At 43.0% G+C, this 22,537-nt stretch overlaps 1 protein-coding gene across 4 annotated transcripts in view; it reads right to left on the bottom strand.

The window, feature by feature from the left end:
* Window positions 1–22,537, bottom strand: part of PCBP4 (poly(rC) binding protein 4) — a 148,775-nt gene that overhangs the window by 97,947 nt on the left and 28,291 nt on the right. Inside the window, exon 1 of one of the 4 annotated variants that reach the window (XM_085625175.1) lies at window positions 13,378–13,506. The exons of the other annotated variants lie outside the window; for them this stretch is intronic. The gene's annotated coding sequence lies outside the window, so the exon portion shown is untranslated. Of the gene's footprint in view, window positions 1–13,377; window positions 13,507–22,537 lie in introns of those variants that run through there. 4 annotated transcript variants of the gene reach the window in all.

The following is a 22,537-nucleotide window of genomic DNA, read 5'->3' on the forward strand; positions in this document are numbered from 1 at the left end:
CCGTTGTAGTACAACTAACAGTCTCCAGGTCACGTGCAGATCTCCACAGTGAGCACTGAACTCACTGAGCCATCTTGCGTCACTTACAGTTGTTTCATATGATAGTGGGGAGTCCATTTCCAAACCAATGTGCATAATGACACAATTACAGATTTATGGGGTTCCAACTAAATCACATCCCGTATCCCTAGTCAGTCATCTGATATGTCCCTAAATACTACACTTTCCTACAACCAGTGTGTGTACCATACGTGTGGAGGCATCTAGTAAACGCATTTAGATTACGCATATGCACGTCCACTTTTCCATTATCAGTAGGAGTACAGTATGCAATCATTCCAGTTTTGTGACTCTGCCACACTGTACATTAAGTAGCTTGAACGCCATTCAAAAAAAAGGTCTCCTAGTGCTGACAACCGAGCCATTTTACCAGCAACTCATGCATTTTCCAAAGGAAGTGACCGTGCCTGAGGTGTTCAACAGCGCGTGCAGCTAATGGGAGGAATAATTTGTAAAACTATTGTATTTTATTTCTTTCACCCTACTCCTCTCTTCACAGGGGAAAACACCCTCCCGAAGTGGGCAAAACCTCGTCCCAGCAGGGGGCTGGAAGACCTGACTCCTCTGTGCTCCTGTAGCAGGAGAAGCACCCCGCAGGGAAATCCCTCAACACTGAATGACAGAAGACTCACTTGAGATGGGAGATGGTGGCCTCACCTTTCTGTATACCAATGTAGAGAAAACCCACTCCCTAGAGACCATGTGACCTGTAATTTCACTCCCTGGAGACCACGTGACCTGCAATTTCACTCTAAGAGACCATGTGACCTGTAATTTCACTTCCTGGAGACTTTGCTACTTGTAATTTCACTCCCTAGAGACCATGTGACCTGTAATTTCACACCCTGGAGACCATGTGACCTGTAATTTCACTCTCTAGAGACCATGTGACCTGTAATTTAACTCCCTAGAGACCATGTGACCTGTAATTTAACACCCTGGAGACCATGCGACCTGTAATTTCACAGGTCATGTGGACGGTAAGAAGACCCACAGGGAAATCCCTCAACACTGAATGACAGAAGACTCACTTGAGATGGGAGATGGTGGCCTCACCTTTCTGTATACCAATGTAGAGAAAACCCACTCCCTAGAGACCATGTGACCTGTAATTTCACTCCCTGGAGACCACGTGACCTGCAATTTCACTCTAAGAGACCATGTGACCTGTAATTTCACTTCCTGGAGACTTTGCTACTTGTAATTTCACTCCCTAGAGACCATGTGAACTGTAATTTCACTCCCTAGAGACCATGTGACCTGTAATTTTACACCCTGGAGACCATGCGACCTGTAATTTCACAGGTCATGTGGACGGTAAGAAGACCCACTAACTTCCCATGGGTCACTCACTCTGTGGGGTACCCTTAATCTGCAGGACTTAGTATTCACCCCTGTGGCTTCCAATAGCCCAAAAAGACAGAGCAATCAGCATATGCTGTGGTATGCAAACATTGGGTACCATAACAGTATACGCTAAATATGTTCAATGCCCATAAATCACACCATGGTCTGACATTTGGGGCCTGATTCACAGAACTAATATGAGACAAAATCCTAAACTTACTACTTTTGGTATTCACAGAATGCACTTACTACTTTTGGTTAAACTTACTACTTTTGGTTAAACGTACTACTTTTGGTATTCACAGAAGGCATTTAGTAGCAGTAAACTCTCTGGATTCGGTTTTGACAAAGACCTCTAATTTATACACAAGTTTGCAACAGTTGTCGCAAGGCACTAATCATCAACGTATGTTGCTCACCAGGGCTTTTGCCCTACATGACTTGACTACAACATACTTTACTTTGCAACACACAAAAAGAACAAACTCAAATAACAGGGCATACAAAACTAAGTGTCCAGACTCCGCCTCAGTATGAAGAGACCTGATCTAATCACTCCAGCTCTAAAACTCCCAGCAAATCACTTTCAAACTAATCTACACAATATCTAGACATGGGAGAGAATAGGTCAGAACTTCCAACAAAACCTAAATTCACCAATTACACCTGGCTTCAACCTCCGATCATGCAAAGAAAATACGATTAGTCAAACCAGATTTAGGAAGGAGGACGAACAATCAGAACAATAGATGCACACTTTCAAAATTTACTAAGCCCAGGCCTGAGAAACCTAACAAATTTCCTGTATTTCAAAAACAAATCTAAATGAAGGTCTGTTCAGGGAGGTTTTCCTCCTTCTAGATTCCCAAGGAACCACTACTCCCTCAATTAATAGGAAATGGCCTTGCGTAGGTACTTTCTCTGTGAAGATAGCCTTGTAGGCCCACCGAAAACCCTTCGGACCTTGTTGATTCTCAGTGTCTATTGACCCTGTATTAAAAGTCATAATTGGAAAGGTTGACTCTGAAAGATCTTTGTCACAAGCCAGTGAATAAAAATACATAAAGTATAATACCAATCTTATTGCACCCCTTTCTCTTTTGGACAACACTACTGTGTTGTTTGGACCAGACCAACACATATACTTTGTCTGCTACTCCGGCAAAGTTTGTAGTGCCTAGGATCACACGTTCTCGTCTAGGTAGTCGATCCTTTGCTTATCTGGGTCCTCTTCTTTGGAATTCCCTTCATTTATTCCTTAGGAAAGAAACTGTTTCCAGTAACTTTCGTAAACACCTAAATCAATCAATCAATCAATAGATTCATGACAGTTTGACCACTTGTACTTTTTCCTGTATGGCGGCGCTGGGAAACCTTTTTGGTAGCTGTGCGCCTTATAAGATTAATAATAATAATAATAATAATAATAATAATAATAATAATACAGGACTAACCTTCTCTCTGCAACCATGGTATTATCCAGTCCAGATCACCTTGCATGACACATTCAATCTGGTCAGAATAATGTTGGATATGGGAACAGGCAAGCACCAGCTGTTTCATAGCAGCTGCCTCATTTTCAGAAGAGCTATGTATGTCCCCTTCAAACATCACACATATTCTGTCTATAGAAACAGATACAAGCACTCAGTGCCGATCAAGATATTTCCATTACGCGCACAGAGAGCTGGTGTGATATTCAAAGTAACATGGTTGCTGATTAGTTCTTTGATTGTCACAAGTGGAATCTCTTTTTTTGTTGTTGCTGGGTTCCGGAAGGGATAATGGCAATGTTATGTATAGGTGGGCAGCGGAAGTCAGCTTATATGTTTGTGAGGACAGTGGAGGCCACCAAGGCAGATAGAGGGCAACGAGGATAGACCATTATTTGTTATTCTTTCAGATAAAGGAGACTATCTCCCCAAATGTGCCCATGCTCCCTGCTTACGTTTCTGAGGCCTACCAGAGACGATGCCGCTGCTGGGCCTTCATAAATCTACTACCATCACACAGACATGGCCAACAGGATACTGCCCACTAATCCTTACGTGTGGTCCTTACTCACATGCATGACCAAGAGGACGTAGCACCCTAAACCTCATGCCTACTCCTGGCCCTCATCGCAGCTCCTGCCCCACAGGCATGGCCCAGAGGATACTGCCCACAGACGCTCACCTCTGATCCTACCCTATAGGCATAACCAGTTAGGATTCTGCCCACATGCCAACATCACTGTTGTTGCCACAAAGACAAGGCCAAAAGCAGAGATTCTCAAAGTACGCCTCTTGACCTTTACATGCGGCCCCCCTGATGAACAGTAGCATAAGCTACTGTTTACTTGCTGAGCACTAACATTCAGAAAAAAAGTAAAATAAATTTGCAAGCATTTATTTGCAGATTAAATGAAGCAACTACTGTGGTGTCCTGCACAACTTAACTTTAGTTAACCTGCAAATGCATGCTTGCCTGTTTATGTAAACAATTTTTAGACCTCCTTACACTATCCCTGACCCACCCAGAACCTCCTACTGTCACAGTGCGGCCCTCGGTCACACCACAGACCATACTTTGTGGCCTTTGAGCAAAATTTTACCTGTACGCATGGCCAAGAGGATACAGCCATAGACCCTCAAAATGGATCCAGCCCCATGCGACCCAGAGAAGCTAAACATCCATGGAGCTCTCATCAATCCCCGGACGACCACCCTCTGCCACAAAGGGCAGAGATGCACGTTTGCTGCCAGGGTGTTGTTCTCTACACCCAAAGCAGCGAGAAGCTGTGCAGGGTGAGATAGATTTCATAAATAAGGGCACACTGCGCTGGCAATCAATTGCCAAGTTCCCACGTACAAGCAAAACTTCCTGACCTGGAAGAGGAATAAAGTGCCTAAGATTGTCCCAGCAGCAGCCGCATACAAGTAAATAGATTCCGGGTCACAGTCTGGCTCAGGACACCGAGAGGATTGGGACCAATCCTGACCCGCTTGTTCAATCGATACTACTTGGTCCAAAATCACAATGCATGTGCGATGCCATAACAATTGTGGTTGGAGACATACAAGTGCAAAGTAACACAACATAATATAACTGACATAACAATTGCAATGCACCACTTTTATACGGACATTTCAAACTGAACATGTTTGACTGAACAAGCTGCATTAATTTCTTTACTTGCCCTACTGCCCACCCATTCCACTCGGTCATGTAGAGGAATTACCAAAAATAAAAATGCACATATAAATTAAAAGTGTATATATACTGTCGAGGAATTCAATTTCCTCAAAAGCATGGTGAAAATATATTAGGACAATAGGGCGTTCAGAGCTCTATTGAAGACAATGAAGTGGGTCGGGGCTGATAATGTCTAGTAAACATTCCACTGTTTGTCTTTCCGTCTCCCTCTTTTTAATTTAGAGCATTCTATACTCAGTGGGTGGAATGTTCTAATAGCCTTATAGCCCTTCTGCATCTGCTATGCTGTTTGTTAAAGCCCCTCTCCCTCGTTACAACCTTCAGGGCCTTTAACAAACGGTTATAGCCCAAGCCAGCGATATTGATGGTCAGTCGAGAAGGGTTAAAAAATGCAAGTAGGAAATGAGACGGACAACCGTCAGCACTAATAAAGATGTCTACGTCACTGTCTCTTGCCATCACACTGAGTCAAAAGACCCTCCTGCCACCTTACCCCTCCATCAGTGCCGGTAACAGGGAGTTATTTCACCACTTTCTGGTTTACATCACATCGTGTCTCACATTCCACTTGCTCATCTTACACTTTCGACAGGAACATATCACCCAGGGGATTGTGCTTCCCATAATACAGGATGAAAACAAATTACTGATACAGTCAAAGTTACGTAGATGACCCCATTTCACCAAGGACATAATGCTATAGTTCTGAGCCTCTCTTCTACAAATTATTGATTTCAGGTGTGCAAACTCAATTGCATCAAGCGATGTAATCTAGGACTACAACTCCCAGAATGCACATGGTTGTTACCCGGAAGTCCATAACCAGAGCATGGTGATGTGAAGTCACCTGGTAACCTTTGGTACAATCAAGAAGACCAGCTGTATAATGGGAAGAAACTGACTGGGGCGCTTTACTAGCTAACCACTGTTGTTTATCAATTAATGTACACAACCAGGAGACAGTTGTGAACCTGTAAATGTGTCAGGGAACATGAAGGTGTTTTACTTTACGTTAAATGATCTGCAGTAATCTGTGAATTCTTTACATTAATTCCTGACCTATATTAAATCCGTTTCCTGAGACCATCTTTGTTGTCTACAGTCCCACTCTCAGAATGAATCCAAAATCGCCCTCTTCAAATAAATATTTAAATTAATATAATTGAGGACGAAATATTTAACACTAACATACTTTCCAACAGTTGCTGGTCCATCTTTCCAGCCAGGAGCTTTGATGTTAAGATGGGACATCCACTGAAGGAGTTCAGAGATCTGGTTAGGTCTGGCTAGGGATCTGCCCTGATGAGACTTTATAGGAATGCGCGGGTAGAAACTTTCACAGCAAGAGGGAGAGGCAATCAAACACAAGTGTACATAAACAAAAATGTATATATAGGGTCCCATGAGAGTCAAAAGACCAGAGTTACAGGGAAATGTAGACATTGGCATCAAAGCATCACAACACATCTGTGTGGCATATTCATTCTTTATTTATTTGCTTGTGTTAAAACAGTAGACAAAGACACAGCCCCCTGTAACTCTGGTCTTTTGAGTCTCATTGGGATGTGAGACCCTATATATACAATTTTTATTTATGTACACATGTGTTTGAGTGATTTTCCCTTTTGCTGTGGAAATGTTAAACTACTAGGGTTTTCTGGATGGTTGACCCTGGGAGTGAGCCCTTACTTTTACAGGATTTGGCTAGAGTGCGGCAACAGTGTGCCACAACCTTTCTGGGTCCTTCTTGAACAGGTAGAAGTTTTGGTTTTATTTGCCAAACATCTTAAAGAGCCCTTCCTCAAAGCCAAGAATTGCTAGCTTATTAAAATGTTGAAATTCAACAGCTGTTAGGGACATTTTAAGATATAAATGGATGTTTCCTGTGGACCACAGACAAAAAGAAATAGGAACGTGCTGTTTGTGAATTCAAAGAGACACCCTTAAAACAATAAGTATTTTTTTGCTCTGGAGTCCTCTTTTTTTGCTTTTGGGTCTTGTTAGGAGTGGGGTAGCAATGAAAAATCCTTTGATTTCTGGAAGAAGTGCTAGACTCAGTGGAATTTACTCTTTCAGACATTATAAGGTGAAGAAAATTCCACAGGTAAATTGCCCTCCTCATTCTTCACGTCTTCAGGATTTTTATTCCAACGCAACGTCAAATCAGTCCCTTACATATTTCTGTCAGACCAGCTCCTGGTGCCATGAGACAAGAAGAGTCTTCAGGGTTGTACAACCCCTTCAGCAATTGGCTCTCAATAATAGGGATGGCGAATAGTCACAGGCTTCTCAGGGAGAAAGTGTGGGCGGGCTCAAGCTTCACACTCACCAATCACAGAACAGTAACATATTTTTCAACCCAGTGCTTTAGTTAAAAGAACTAAAAATACTTTAACGCACACTAGGTCAGGATACTACACACACAATTATGTGCAAAGTACAATTTTGTGTCTTGGATGCTGAGGTCGGGCTGCTTCTCTATCCATAGTTCCCGCTTTTTCTAGTCTAGGCGGCTCTCCCGTTGCATTAAGGCTCCTGTGACGTGATTATAGCTCAGATGTGGATCAACACCTCTATCATCACTAGCGCTCAGTCTCTCACAGTTCAGTTGTTCAGATATTGCTTAATTCAGGTGCTCAATTCTTACCACCCTTAGTGGATCAGTCCACCCGGCAGCCGCCCGGGTTTATATCTGTGTGCCCCACTACTTTCCACTTCTGGTAGAGAAACAGCATGAGCCGGCAGATCTGTCGGGGTCCCCTCATGGATTGTACGCACCTGCTGACAAGCGTGTCATCGGTGATGCTGCTTCCGTACATCTCTGCTGAGTATATGCAGTGGTCTCGCAGGTAGGGACCCCACTCCGCACAGAAGACAGGATGACACACAGAATAGATGACCAGGTGCTCTGGGATTGGTACAGCCCAAATGGACTGATCTCCTCCTGGCTGTGCGGCCACAAACAGGTCGATCTCAGACTGGCAGCAGGAAAACATGCAGGCCAATATGTGACTGGCAGTGCAGCCACACACCAAAAGATCTCCTCTCTTCAACAAGCCAGGCATGTTTTGGGCACTATGGCTTAGTAGAGGCAATGCTTCTTCAGGACAATACAACTCACATGCTACGCTGGACTCAGATCACAGCCAAACTGAGCTTCGGTGGTCTTCAGGTCAAGTCGTTCTGGTTTCTGCCACAAACCGCTGCTGTAGAGACTGTAACGCAGACATCGGGGTGCACATCTTTTTCTCTCTACAGGCCTCCTCTGGAAGCCCCACCAGCTTCAGATATTGGAACATGATTTCTCCTGGTCTGTCACTCCTCATACAGGGTTGGCAGGCTCTCTTTCTCCCTCATCAGGCAGGCTGGCTTGCAGGTGTTTCAGGTCTTGCAGCAGGGAGCAGACTGTCACATTACCTCTGGCAGCTGGATGTCGGACAGACCCAAGCTCTGCTTGGACTGCAGCCATCTGAGTACTTTGCAGAGCACTCCCTTCCTTGGTCATAGAGAACTTGGAAATGGAACAGGTGGGAGCAGTTCTACAGTAACAGTAGACGGGAGATGTGTATCCACTTATCTGAACTTTCAAAACTAGTTTAGGGTGTTTTCCATTCAAAGAATCCTCTCCAGGCTGCTCTCCAGAGACAGCCCTTGAGTAGAGTGAGGCTTCTCACAAGACAGTTGTCTTCAGCCTGGAGCACCACCCACAGCGGAACAAAGAGGTGTCAACTTTCTGCATCTGGCTCTCATCAGCCAAACAAAGAGTGATCGGGAATAGAGAAAAGGCAGGGCTTCACATGTTGGGTACCTTTACCGCTGCACACCGGTATGAAGACCCACCCATCATCCCCAACACCCACCAAATGGCAGTGCTTCTGAAAGACTAATCAGTAACCCCTCACTCAGCATAAGGCCTAACTGAATTTCTAAAGGAGACTTGTCTCCTGTTCCATCACTTTAGTGTCTAGGTCTCATTCACCACCTTCAGGAATGTCAGCAATACACTTCCATTGCCTAGGAAATCTACCTCACATCCATCATGTGCAAAATGCCATGCAGTGGTATTCATGTGAATCCTACAGGCCTCCATTACTTTGGTTCACTCTCACACACCATGCATGTACCATGCAGGCTACACTCACAAACATGCACCACACACTTGGGATGTTAGCAGTAGGAGTTGGGGAAGCACAGAGAAGCAAAACTTTACATGAGAGGTCCAGTAGGCCTCCACTCCAGGGTCAGATAAAAAGGTCTGGCCATAACTATGATTTCACAAAACATAGAACGGTGCCACCCCCACTCTACATGCTATTCCTATGACATGTAGAGTAATCCAGTGTCAGGTCATTAGGGTGCACTGGCTTTATACCTCCAGGTCACAGACAGGTCAAGAACCTTACTCATGGCAAGGGATAGGTCCAGGCATCCGTGCATATGCTAGAATAGTGTGACACTAGGGCCAAAACAAAAAGCACAGGATATCAGATACACACATAAGGGGACTAAAGTAGGAATCAAGACTGTACAGTATGCATGGGCAATCCAATCACAACATTTAATCTTCCTGGCCCATACCTTTGCAAAGAACTGGAAAAACGTAACAGCTATCTCACACCAGCCTTCGGAAGTGCACTGCCAAACTACTACTGTCGAGCTGATAGCACACAACGTTCGCAACAACAGTAGCCAAAGTCGATGCAAAATCTGGAACCAACCTTCAATCTTACAAGCGACTCACCTACTGAACCTTCACCTGTCATAGGTCCATGACCTTAAATTACACTCAGCAAAAAGTTCAAAGAAAAGGAACAGGGCACTGAATGCACATCCCTCTGACAACTCCAATCCTTCCTCCCCATTACCTCTCTATGGAGCCACCGCTAATGATGAAAGCTCTTATTCATGTTCACCTCAACTACATCAAATCCCTCTTCCCCTGTCTGCCAAGAAATCACACCAAGGCCCTCCAAGTGGCCGAGGCACTGGGGCCAAAAAGACAGTTAGAAAGAAGCCCTGTGGAGTTATGGCAAGACAGGAGGCTAGCATTATGCATTAATCTCTATTCACCACTTCTGAGTAGCAAACACAATCCTGAAATAGAACACTAAACATCAATCAATGGGATTTAGAACTCCACCGTTCAATAAAAGCCTCCTGTCTGCCATCATATTCTTCCTCTTTTGTTTGCTGTTTCTGAGCAGTTAAGTATCTTAATTCTTTAATGCAATTAATTGATGAGTGGATGGTGTTTTGTGTTAAGGGTTTGACCCAATTTTTTTGGGTCAGCTGAGTGTTTGAGCTGGGGCCAAAAAGGCAGGCAGAAAGAAGACCTGTGACTCTATCTCCACAATTGCAAAGCCTATTTACTGGCTCCCCGACAATTCCTGGATCACCTTCAAGCCCCTTTGCCACATATACAAATGCATTTACTGGGGAGAAATTATCAGCTAATACCTCAGCGACCAATTAAAATACTGCACTAAAACACAGCCATCTCCAGATCCTTAGACATGGTGATCCAAGAACCCTGGTAATTGAACACATGCCCCATGGACATCTGGATGGGGATCAAACATCCTCCATTGAGTAAGAAACACAATCACGAACTCTCAGTTCACTAACTCTGTTATTCAAAATGCGCCTTGAGTGGATCTGTGCGCAAAGCAGCACTGCATAAATCCATTCATGAATTCATACAGTGTCTTTACATTGAGTTGTAATTTTATTAGAGGATTCATGTGTTACTCCTTCCTGGTTTGATGGATACCACCGTGTTTATCTGTGTCCCAAGAAGGTTGGAACTCCATGTCTTGGCAAAGGCCTCAAAGAAGGCGGGCGCCTTATCAATGGATATGTTACCCCCTCCCATCTGCCACAGTCTGAAAGCCACCATTAATCTGCCTCCTGTGTGAGTGTTCAAGGACACAGCATGCGCCTGCACCGGTCATTCTAGAAGGAAACGAGGATTTGTGTCTGGTGGTTCATAAATGGATTACATTTCAGGCTGTTGCAGGCAGAAAGGCCTGCCTCTGTTTTTGATGCCCGAGGAAGAGATTATATTTCTTTTCATCATTACCCTGTCACTGCTCCATTTGTTGTGTTTTTTATTGTTTTTTGTTAAACATTGAGATTTGTTGGTAAAACTCTATTACCAAATGGTTGACTGAGGCAAAATTAAAAAAATACTGAGTATCACAGTTCAAATATGTAGACTAGAGACCATTTTTCATGTATGCATGTGAATGTATTGATACTATACATTTTTTGCTCGTAATAATAATTTGTTGATGATGAAAACATTATATTTTTCCCACAACAGAAAGTGGGTTTGCACTCTGAACAAAATATCCTGCATTGTGTGTCGGGCTGAACCGAGATGGGAAACTACCTTTACAATGAGGTTTTTACCACGTTGTACCTTTTCCACGCATTTGTTACCACGCATGTTTCTAGAACGCATATGCTTTTACAACGTATGCCTTTATCATGCATTTAAGGTAAGTTCGGGGGTGGGGGAGACTCCCCCCACAAATGCATTGTTTGTTTATTTATATATAAATGTATATATATATATACACACAATGCGTAGTAAAGCATATGCGATCTAAAAAATGTGGGGTAAAAAATGCTTGGTAATGAGTATTTCCCAGTGTTGTTCCGTCATACAACCAGTGCAGCTTGTGTGTCATCACAGTTAATGTAGCCCACAGTGACAAACAACACACACGTCCCTCCATAATTGTGGTGTATTTTCCATGTGTGTTTTTTTATTTTGTGCCACATTTATTTTTCTTTCATAAAGTCACTGGTGTGAATTTTAAATCTACACAAACGTGCTGTTTCTGTGTTGGAATGGAACCCCACACTTGGGTATACTTTCCATTACACACAGCCAAGTGTGTGCTGTTGGTAAATTGAACTTTTAACCTGTCATGTGGGTAGTGGTATGTTAAGTCAAGTTCAGTAATGATTGGTGTCTGTTAATGCAAAAGTAAAATGAGTTTCGCCTTGCTCAAGATCTCTGCAGTGTGTTATGTGTATGAATGGGCGTGCCAGAGGAAGATGCCTTTTTGATGAACTGTGTGCTTGGTTGTGCAGGAGTAAGTAGCCATATATGTACTTAAACGTGGTATTGAGCACACAAAGCTGAGACATGTTTAAACTAACTATATATATTTTTTTTTTTTGCAGTTTTATATAGCCCGAACTCGACCCAAAGGTATCAGAGCGCTTTACATGAGCCCCAGTTGCATTACAGATGGACACATTCATTTTTCTTTTTTTTGGCAAGGGGTGGTAAAAGTGATCTGCCCAGAATCACAGGATGTTTGATCCTCCCGCCAGACTCGAACCTGGTTCCCCAGCTTCTGGACGTGTGACAGCTCTCTAAAGCTGCAACTTGTAAATCTGATGACGCAGTGCTCTTCCCCTCATAGCCTTCGGAGACCCACTGTGGTGGTGGGTTCTTCTAGACCTTTGCGGAAGCACAGCCCAGCGGTGAGCCATTGCCAACCACCCTAACATCGTCTTTGCCTAAATAACTCTACTGTTCTCTCTGGTAGGGTTGACGCCTTCCCTAAAAAGACATACTTGTCCCAATTGTCTACGTTTTGATGTTCTGGAACAGCCACGAGCTAGCAGGTGAAAAATATTTGTGTAAAACTGTCAATATTCTTTGTGTGTGTTTGTTCTAATAATAATTCTGAAACGATTTAGATATTCCTCAATCTTTGCTGTTTTAGGTTCATGTTTCAGAAGGGAAAAACACAGGTCACTGCTCTCCCCAATATCTTTACTGCCTTGGACTTAGAAATACAGGCAAGGCCAGTAAAAAAGATGGCCACCCTTCCGTGCTAGGCAGATGTAAACTCTGCAGGGCGAACTGTCTCGGTTGGTATTAAAGGTAGTGTTTGCATTATAGGGCTGAGACCTCGTACCTTTGAGTCTGGTATCGAGAATAATATGTCCAAAGCGTGGAGGCTTTCACTAAACCAAGCAGGGCAGAGGGCCATGACTCACTTTATCTGCTTTTATAACTTCTTTTGGTGACACATTCTTTTGTCCTACGAGGGGGAATCCTTGGTAGGTTCAGGACCAGGAGGCTGTTTGGTGGATGGATGAAGGGAAGAATATATATTAATTATGGCCAAACGGGCTTGAGAAGATTAACACAATTTTCTTGTAGACATGTATATAATTTCTCCCTCTTAAATCTTCCTGGAGACAGTCGGATGTACACGATACGCTTAGGGCTGGTATGAACACATTTTCCAGGGCTGCTTTTAGCTTCCTCTACAACTACACACTAGACTAGTTGTGACATAATTTTCCTCTGTTTGTGCGATATTTGCAACTATGAGGTCTACAGGGCAAGCAGGGAGCTCATTTTGTTACAAACTGCGTGTGTAGCTTGCATATATGCCAGCTACGCCAACCTTAGAGCTGGACACGCTCCTACACCACAGTGCCTGAAAAGTGGGTGTTAATTAAATCCGCTCTAGGCTGGAATGCCCTACTCCCTCCGATGCTCAGATTAATGTACACATTGCACGAGCGCTCACTGATGCACATGACTCAGTGTCTAACACTATTATCAATTATAAGCTTGATGGGGCATGAAAGCTCGGCTTACTCAGCATGCATGTATGCCATGTTCCCTTCTGATGGTTCCTATCGCTTCCCCTGGATCAATACATTTTACACTAACCCTGCACAGAACATTGTCAAAAGTGTCTCAACATAAAAGACGCATAGAGAAACCATCAGCCCCACCTGTACCCAGTCGACTCACGCAGGACGCAGATAGTTTTCTCATAGGCCCAGGGTTTTCTCACGTTGTAAAGCTCGCCAAGCTTGCTCCCAAAGCTTATGGATGGCCACTCCTCAGTAGTCCAGCCTTCTGTACTGCCCCGGCGAGAAAATCTTGAAAAGATTGATTGAGAGGGTGGTGTAATCCAGGAGAACGCAACATGAGCTTGGTCCCTCTTTCAGTTGACGAGCGGGATGTTAATATTGTCGAAGCACTGTCTAGGGAGTAGTCCAGCCATCAGCAGAGCGACCTCCAGACCTTGACAGTTCATGCCAACATGCGTTCCGGTTGGATGCCGGGTTCCAGCCACTGAGGCTGGTCAGGGATCCAAGACGACAAGTCCTGTACAGTTGAGGCTGTTTGCAAGGCAGGCGGTATTTGGTGCAAGGGAAATTTACTGCAAGTCTCTCCGCTGATGTCCAGCATCAAACCTCGACTCCACCACGCTCATACAAATACTGACGTCATTTACCTTCAGTAATGACACACCACTTCCTTCCCCTCCCTTCTACTTCGCTCTGCATCCGTTTCTCTACTCGACCCTCCTTCTCCCCTCCCCCATGCTACTGCTCATCTTCCTGAGGACTTATCCGGCTTGTAGACAGAGTAAAATCAATTAATGGAGAGGAGCAGATGGGAACATTATCCCTGAGCACTTAAGGAGAAAGCTTTCGTGTAACACCACCCCAGTGCGGCAAACAGTCCACGGCTTATACAGTAGATGGCGCATCCAGAGCTGTGCATAGGGTGGGGCCGCGTTCTGGGTGGCGGCCATATATTATGATCAGGGAAAAACGTCATCATTTTATTAAGGTAGTATAAGAGAAGACGAACATGGCCCGACTCTAATCCGACGATAGAAGATTCCTAAAATGGCGACTTATTGCATGACCGTAGCACAGCTGCCACTTGGACATAGTCCAAAGAAGTCAGCGATCTGTTAGTGTTTCTGCATAGTAATGCTCTTTGTCTTTCGAAGTACAGGAGGGATCTCTAAATACCCGCTGTGTTTGCTGATGTCCAGCACCTTGTTGTCTAAAAATGTGATGAGTTTCCACAGTGGCCTGAATGTTAATTGATATTATTATTTTTTAATTATTGCTTCACAATTTATCTCATTGTACATAGTTTAAATTCATCATGCCTTTAGTCACATTTTTCCTTTCCAGCTTCTCTAATATATACATTAGGGTAATGTTGCCTCTTGTTTCATGGCTTCGTATGAAATGGAGGGGAATTCCTTTTGGATTTATCTTTGCCCTCTTCTCCTAGTTGCCTGCCTTCAGAGTTTAAATCAGGAAGCGGGCATCACTAGACATAAAAGGAGGCTACAGATGAACAAGAGGCAATGTATGTTTTTTGTATTTATATAGCTCAAATATATTGTGACAGTAATGGAGTGATGTATTGCCATAAAACAACCAGTGAGCGTGGTTGGACATGCAAAAAATGACTAAAAACAAAAGGAATTTAAACATTAAACTATAAGATAAATGGTGGTGCAAAAATGTAAAATGAAAATTCTTTCATAAGTATAAAGCGGAAAAGAGGAATAATATAAAAGAAGAACCAACCAGCCCAAATTATTAAGGAATCTCTAAATACAGCGAAAATTAATTGAGAAGCAAACAAGGTAATGCACAATCTGCTGGTTTGCTAGTTTAATTACTGGATCTTTAAGCAAAATAGAGCAAAGATACTACACTGGGAACCTCTATTAATAATTTAGAACTCCCAACCCTACTGAAGAAAGACTGAAAAGCCATAATCAGCCAAAAAGTATCAACCCTAAACTGGCAGCTTAATCATATAGATGCATTTTTTTTTTACTATCAAATAATGTTAATAACATACTAAATATAACTTATGTCATGGATGTATTCATTGTCTCTCGGTGTTAGAAAGGTATTAATATTAGACTGTAAAAACATTATTTGCTCCTTTGAAAAAAACATCTTTGGAAAGTGTGAGTCAATTATTAAATGTGCAGATTGTTTTTTTATTAACAGTAATCTGAGCAAGTATATAATATATTGAAACTGACAAAGGAAATGTTTCTCTCCCTTTTCAAATACAAATTAATGTGAATCCTGATTTGCAGACATACTGTTTCTATATTTTCTGCTCAGTTTTGTCACGTGCGCAGAGAATGTAATAAATAGAAGTGATTGAGTAAAAGCGCGATTAATTTCACACTAATTAGAGAATTATTTATTTATCCATTTCGGGGAAGCCGATATTATGAGTGTCCACCATTGAATGGAAGATGGCAACCCCCCCCCTCCCGACTGACAGAGAAGATGCAGCATAGTGGGCATGGTGCACAGTCAGCTGGGAGTCATCAGTGTACGTCACGGCAGAGCAACCAAAACAGCTGAAGAACTGGCCAATAGGGTTAACGTAAACATTGAACAGCATGGGGTACAGTAACAAGCCTTGTAGGACACCACCTGACTGGAAAGATGGAAGGTGTAAAGATTACGAATGATCATCAAGAACGAGGACTTCTCTACAGCCAGGGATCCTGGGATTCTCCAGCGTGCTACTCGCCGAAAAGCCCTTCAACACCTCATCAGAGGTAGCAGGCGCTATATAAATGCAAACCTTTTCCTCTTCTATCCCCGAAACTACCCTTCTCAATCCAAATAACAGACTAACATCTCCACCACTCAAATTAATTTCATATTTCACTATACTAATTCACCACTAATCCTTTTGGGTTCCAGAGTAGCGTGCTACTCACCGACAAAGCGCTTTGACGCCTCATCAGGGGTAGTAAGCGCTATATAAACGCAATTATAATACAATACAATACAATCTCCTTGAGACTTGTTCTACGTATAGCATGATCCCCTGAGTCTAACATAGCAGATAGGCTGAACAGGTCCTCTCCATCCATGAGGATCCCCAACTCACCCAAGTGCCACTGCCATGTCTGCCTTGCTGGAAGCCAGCAGCCCCGAGTACAGCAGGTGCTTCTCTTCCAGGGGGTCTTAGATTTGTTTTCCAATGATTTCCTCAAGTTCTTTAGGAATGGATGGTAGTAAAGGGATGCAGTAGCAATTTTCCACAATAGCACAATTCATTGTCTCCTTTTGAACAGAGAAGTAATTGTTCTAGCATTCCGCTGTGTGGAAAGAAACCCACGCCCGTCAAGGATACAATCAGATATTTTGTATGCTGCGGAGTAATGGTGTTTGCTAGAGACTGAAAGATGGACTTCGGACAGATATAATCTGGCGAATAAGATTCATCTTTCTTTGTAGGTATTAGAAGCTCTACTGTGGATGTGTTAATAAATGATGAGACCAGGATGCAGCCACTGAACATGTTGGAAGTAGTGATCTATACAATAATCGGTGTATATATGACCTTAATGTCCTAGTGTATTTTTGGGGGTTTAGTGATGAAAAAACATGAAGTACTGGAATGCAGCCTCAAAGAATCACCAGCCGCTGACTTTAATTCAAGCATGCCTTCCATCACCCTGTCAATGGTAGAAACAGAAGCCCTAAGTGTGAGAGGTATGTCCAAATATGGGTCTCATGTTCAATGTGTAACAGGACTCAAGCTATACCTCACCAATGAGGCCTACGTAGGCCAAGACTGAACTGGGGTTTCTTCTGTTCACTTCTGGAGAGGACATGATGTGGCAGTTCGGGCTCAACTGTTTCTATTGGCGCAAGATCAGAGTTGGTTGGGATATGGATGGTTTCTGTGTAAAGTGGCATATTGAGCGAAAAACAATGGAATGGAATGTGATCTAGAACAACAACTTTTTGCTTTTCGCCCATGTCACTAGAAACCATCAAACACCTTTTCAGTATAATTAAAGTCCTCGATCACAGAGCAAGAGCCTATTCCAATTTTTATAATGAGAGACAACGTATGTGAGCCCTTCGTTCATAGGGTCATTAACTCCTCCTTGGCTCATGGCTAATTATCGGGTCCCAGTAGCAGAGAGTTAAGAAAATAACTTTAGGATTTGACTGACATATGAATTTTTAGACACATTACCCAGGGCCACTAGAATTAAGTGATTCTATAGATGTAACATTTTCCTTATAATTATGGATTTGCCAGATGTACTGCAAAATCTATCATCTGCTGCATAATCTGCAGATTCCACCAATACATTTTTTTCTGTCTTTAATTGATGGATAGTTACAAAAAGAAACCATCAAGTTGTGATTCTGATAAATGGCAGATCTTTGCAAAAGTTAAGAAAAACTGCAGTTGCAATTTCTGTGTTCAAGTGTTAAACCACTACTAATAGGGTGCAACTTTGCTCACACAGTTTTTATAGGTGTTGAAATAAAACATTATGAAATAATACTGTCACAGATCGTGCCAGTGTATGCTGCATAATTTCCATTTTCGTGCCACATAATTTTGTTAACTCTGCCACTTAATTATCTCTCCTGTGTGGCATAGTTCAATTGGCACTAATCATTACTAACCTAGTTCTGCTGGCTAATTAACCGAAAAGTGTGTTACCTCCCAGCTCCATGACCATATGTGATCCAGCCTGGTGATCAATCCTGCTGCTTGGTTTTTACACTCAATGGGGCAGACAGTCAGAGACCAATGGCTATGGACTGTGCCTGAGCGCAAGCAATACATCCTCTAACTTCCAGATCACTTCACTGCCATTAACCCTATGGACAAAAAGCTATATAACGATGGGTGCAGGGAGGCAACGCCGCTAGGCCCAATTTGAGCGTTTTAGGTATTTCTCTGCACTCAGATTTTTTTTCACTGCAGACTGAACACCCACCTTATAAACCTTATTTATAATAGCCATTCCTCAGTAGAGTTTGGCCCTCAAAATATAGTTATTTCTTTTTTGTGCAAATTTTACCCTAAAAAGTGTCTGGCAATGGATTTTTTTGCAGAGTTTTATATAGCGCAAACTTGACGTGAATCCAATCAGGTATCAGAGCGCTTTACATAGCACCAGTTACGTTACATGAGAACACGTTGATTTTTTTTGTTAGGCACAGGGATATTGAGTGATTTGCCAAGAATCACATGATGTTTAGCGTCATTACCGAGACTCGAACCCAGTTCCCCAGGTCCGTGGTCGAGCGCCCTAGCCGTTAGGCCAACTCCTCTCCCCATTGACTCAATTCCATTACAACAGTTAACGTATTTATGTCACAATGCAGACATGGGATGGGTCGAGAAAGAAGAAGTCGAAAAGGGGACTGTATTACTGAATACCGAGTCCAAGAATATACTCATATCAGAATATCGAGGGACAAAATATTGAAAGGTAAGTGCATATATGGAAGTATACATTTACTATTCCTAATTCCAAATGTACGTACCATGAAGATATCACCTAGGCACACATATGTGGAGTTAGGTATAGAAAATCTAAACTTATTTTCGATATTCTGTATTTTATATTTTGCCCTCGATATTTGCATGTCTCGATATTCTGATTAGATTTTCAGGGTACCCACCGGAAGGGGTGGCAGGAGAGTCTTTAGCACCGCAAGTCGGCTGCGGGAGCGTTAGCGCACTCTAGACTTTAAATAAAAAGAAGCTTGGATGAGAAGAGCAGCCTGCCTTTTGTATTTATTGCCTTCTTAGTATAATGAGATTGATCTGAGTTACATTTGAAAGAAAGACAATATGGCACTCTTCACCGATTGCTTTGAAAATAAATGATGTTGCATAATAATCTAAATATATTACTGTTTGAATTTTCTCTTTCATGTTTTACAAGTTAATCCAAATAAGGTTTTTTTGGCCGATTCAATATGTGCGAGTATATGTGTATTCAGCAGACTTATGTTTCGCTCAACCCATGTGAACCAAAGGTCTTCCCCAGGGCATTTTAAATCGTTTGAGACGATGTCCTGAGCTGGAGAGACTTGTCCTTCAGTCTGTGAACACATTTTAGTGAATTCTGACAATGCACACTTTCAGGATTCAGGGTTTTTGGTCTAACTTCATCAATCCTTCACTGCAATGTCAAGTAGTGATTTGTAGCCTCTTAAGTGTGTAGCGTGCTTTCGTGTACGATTGACTGATGGCAAGGTATGAAGGAATGGAAATAAAGATGGTGTGGCACACATGTACAGGGGCTCGTTTTTGCCGCTCTTTTCAGCCCCCTTGTGGTTTTTTACTTTTTCCCTCATTCTCTTTAACGTAGATGTTTTTTCACTTCTGTATCGCATTTGTAGTGTGTGAGTGCCCTTTAAACTCGTGCGGTGAAACACAACTGTATCTTCACTGCTCTGGTCATGGCGATCGATACACAAAAGTCAATAACTGTCTGGTTAGGATTAATGTTGGATGTTGGTTCCAACTAAGCCAGTCTTAAACTAGAGTTTTTTTTATACTATTTAGAAGCGTGCTGTCTAAACTCCCATCATGCCTGCCATTACTAGATTGTGTTAAGCTCTCTTCACCCCCTCAGAAACTGTTGGGAAGTTTGGCCAACCTTTTTTCATCCTGACTGTCCCTCTCGCCTCAGACCAATACTGTTTCTTTCTGCTCACACTGAGTTGCCATCCTTTCCTATTCATTTCCAACGACGAGAGGGCTCCAACATCTGGCGCCTTGCCAAATCCATTAATAAATTGTGAAAAAAAAGAAAAAACAGAATGCTGTGGCGCGCTTAATTCACCGCTTCAAGAAAAATAATGGAGGCTCTAACTCATTCTGAGCTTTCCAATGGCCACAGGTCCATGCCCATATCAAGTCCTCTAAAGCGCTAATACTTCCCTAAACATATCTATGAGAGAAAGTCTTGCAACAGTTCTCTGTACACCCATTTGCTGCTCAATAGCTATGCTCTACTTCCTGGAGGAAGGTGAACAACTCAAAATAAAAACTTTGGACGTTAGTTCACCAAAATGTCAGTGGTAGAGGAAGTGGCCGGGCGGGATCGGCTGGAGGAGCCGAGATCACAGAGGAGCTGGAGGGCGCATGAGGCTGAGGGACCTCTTGTCTCTCCGTCCTTGCTCCTTGGGGGCGAGTGTAAATAGGCAGGCGGGGGCGGTGAATCTAGTGCTGCGGCACCATTTCGGCTGCGCGGAGACGGCCGGCGTTAGGTCGGTGCGGTTTGCGTGTCGGTGTAGTCCGCCCCACTCCTGTCCTTGTTTCCTTTATGTTGGTGGCTGTTCCTGTTTCTTGCCTCCTGCCTCACCATCACAAGCCCTGCTGTACTTATTTTTCACACCCTCTTTTCTCTCCTTTATAAGAGGGAGAGTCTGTTTGGTTCATTATTTTGGTCTCCTGAGCTGCCTTGCCATTAGCTGCCATTTGGTCATAGGCTATTTAGCCCTTGATATAGAGTAAGTTGTGACTTGCGAATTGGCGCGCTTTACGCTTGGGCTGAGAAAGTTATATCACACACTCCTTGAACTGATGACTCTACATAGTCTTTGATCCCGAGAGATCACAGAGCTCACCCTTTGTCCCACCCCTAGTTCCACAACACTAAGGTAAGGGCACGGAGTGGCGACCACACTAATTAAACAGGACCCAGTGATCGGGGCTAGAAGGCGCAGTTCTAGCCTCGCAAAAGGGAAATCCAGGGATAGAAGCTTCTACTCCTGGAAGACCCTGACTGACAGATGGATACAAAAGCAGCAGCCTGAGAAACATGAAGGACGAAAACACAAGATCTAATCATATTGATGTCCTGGGTTCATGCTACAGAGAGTAGGTCAGAGAAGAAGAACCTAAACTGACTAATAAATTAGGAATGAAACTGGAAGACATGACCTCCTGCCAAAAGATGATGTTTTATATTTACCAAATTCAAGGAAATCCATTCTAAGATGAATGGGGAGATCTCATATCAAGGGGCCTAGAACTCGGCGTGACAACATTTAGTAGGGAAACGAGTCTTTGCCTTGGAGAATCAGAGAGAATTTCCTGGGATGTAGGAATGTATCTTCCTGCTGGAGATGAAACCTCCCTCTTGGCATTATTTTGAGGGAGAACCTTCCTCTCCAGCAAGCTCCCTTTAAGCCCTGGAGCCAGGTTAGAACTTACTGATCCCTTTTGCAAGTCTCATATCTGCATTTTGAATTTCTTACGGTTTGTAAGTTTACTTTCTTGGAAAGTTTTCAAAACAGGCAATTTCAATAGACAACCGTATTGATAACTAAAGCACCAACCAACAACACAGTCAAAAAATAAGGAGGCAATGGAGCTCAAAATAACCTGCTATAATGTGAGGACTAAGATTAAGTGCTTTATATAGTAAAACCCTGCAGGTCTTCAGAATAGGAATGTTCTTCTGAGGCTGCTGTTCTTGACTTTGGAAAATCAATTGATTATCTAAGGTCCTTAAAAAATACATTATCTTCAAAAAACAAACATAAGTATTTTTGTTTCGTAACTACCCTCGCTGGATTGATCATTTTCAGCACTTGATGACCCAGGTCAAAAGGTGATTTGCTCCACACTGTGAGGTAAAGTATAGAAACAATAACACCCACTCACTCTATCAAGTAGATTAATTATTCACACCATTGCATGGTTTCATTCATGTAACCTAACTTGGAAACACTGACACCGAAGTGAACAACACAGTGTAGTGATGGGAAAACCAGAAGGGATCCCTTGTCTATGTGCCACCACTGACCCTAAGCAAAGCACCTTACTGTCCTACACTGCAGGTGGCAAACTTCATGAAATATAAGCTCTCATTTTCAATGCACCCTGATGGTTAGTTTGGCAGACAGATGCTGCGCGGGTCCTGGTTTCCAAAGTGCTTAGACTTCCAGTTTCTGTCAATTGTGTTGGCTCCGACTGCAATGGAACAGCGCAGGGTTCTCCAAAGTCGGTCCTGGAGGGTCGGATCCATGCCAGATTTTTAGCACATCCATATTTAGATAAATGTAGCTATCTTAAAAATCTAGCATGGATCCAGCTCTCCAAGACTGACTTTGGAGAACCCTGCAGCGCTTTGGGATTTTATTTTCAAGAATCAGCAATGCTTAACTTGAACCAGTGGTTGCAGATGGGGCCCATTGACACTCATTTTCTGAAACCAGCACTTATGTTTTTTCTCATCAGACTCTTTGTCCCAGAGCAAGAGAGCGAAAAATAAACGAGGGGGAAGGAACGTGGAAGAGAAAGACACAAAAACTGTGA

Source organism: Triturus cristatus, chromosome 9 (genome assembly GCF_964204655.1).
Source record: "Triturus cristatus chromosome 9, aTriCri1.1, whole genome shotgun sequence".
Lineage (NCBI taxonomy): Eukaryota > Metazoa > Chordata > Amphibia > Caudata > Salamandridae > Triturus > Triturus cristatus.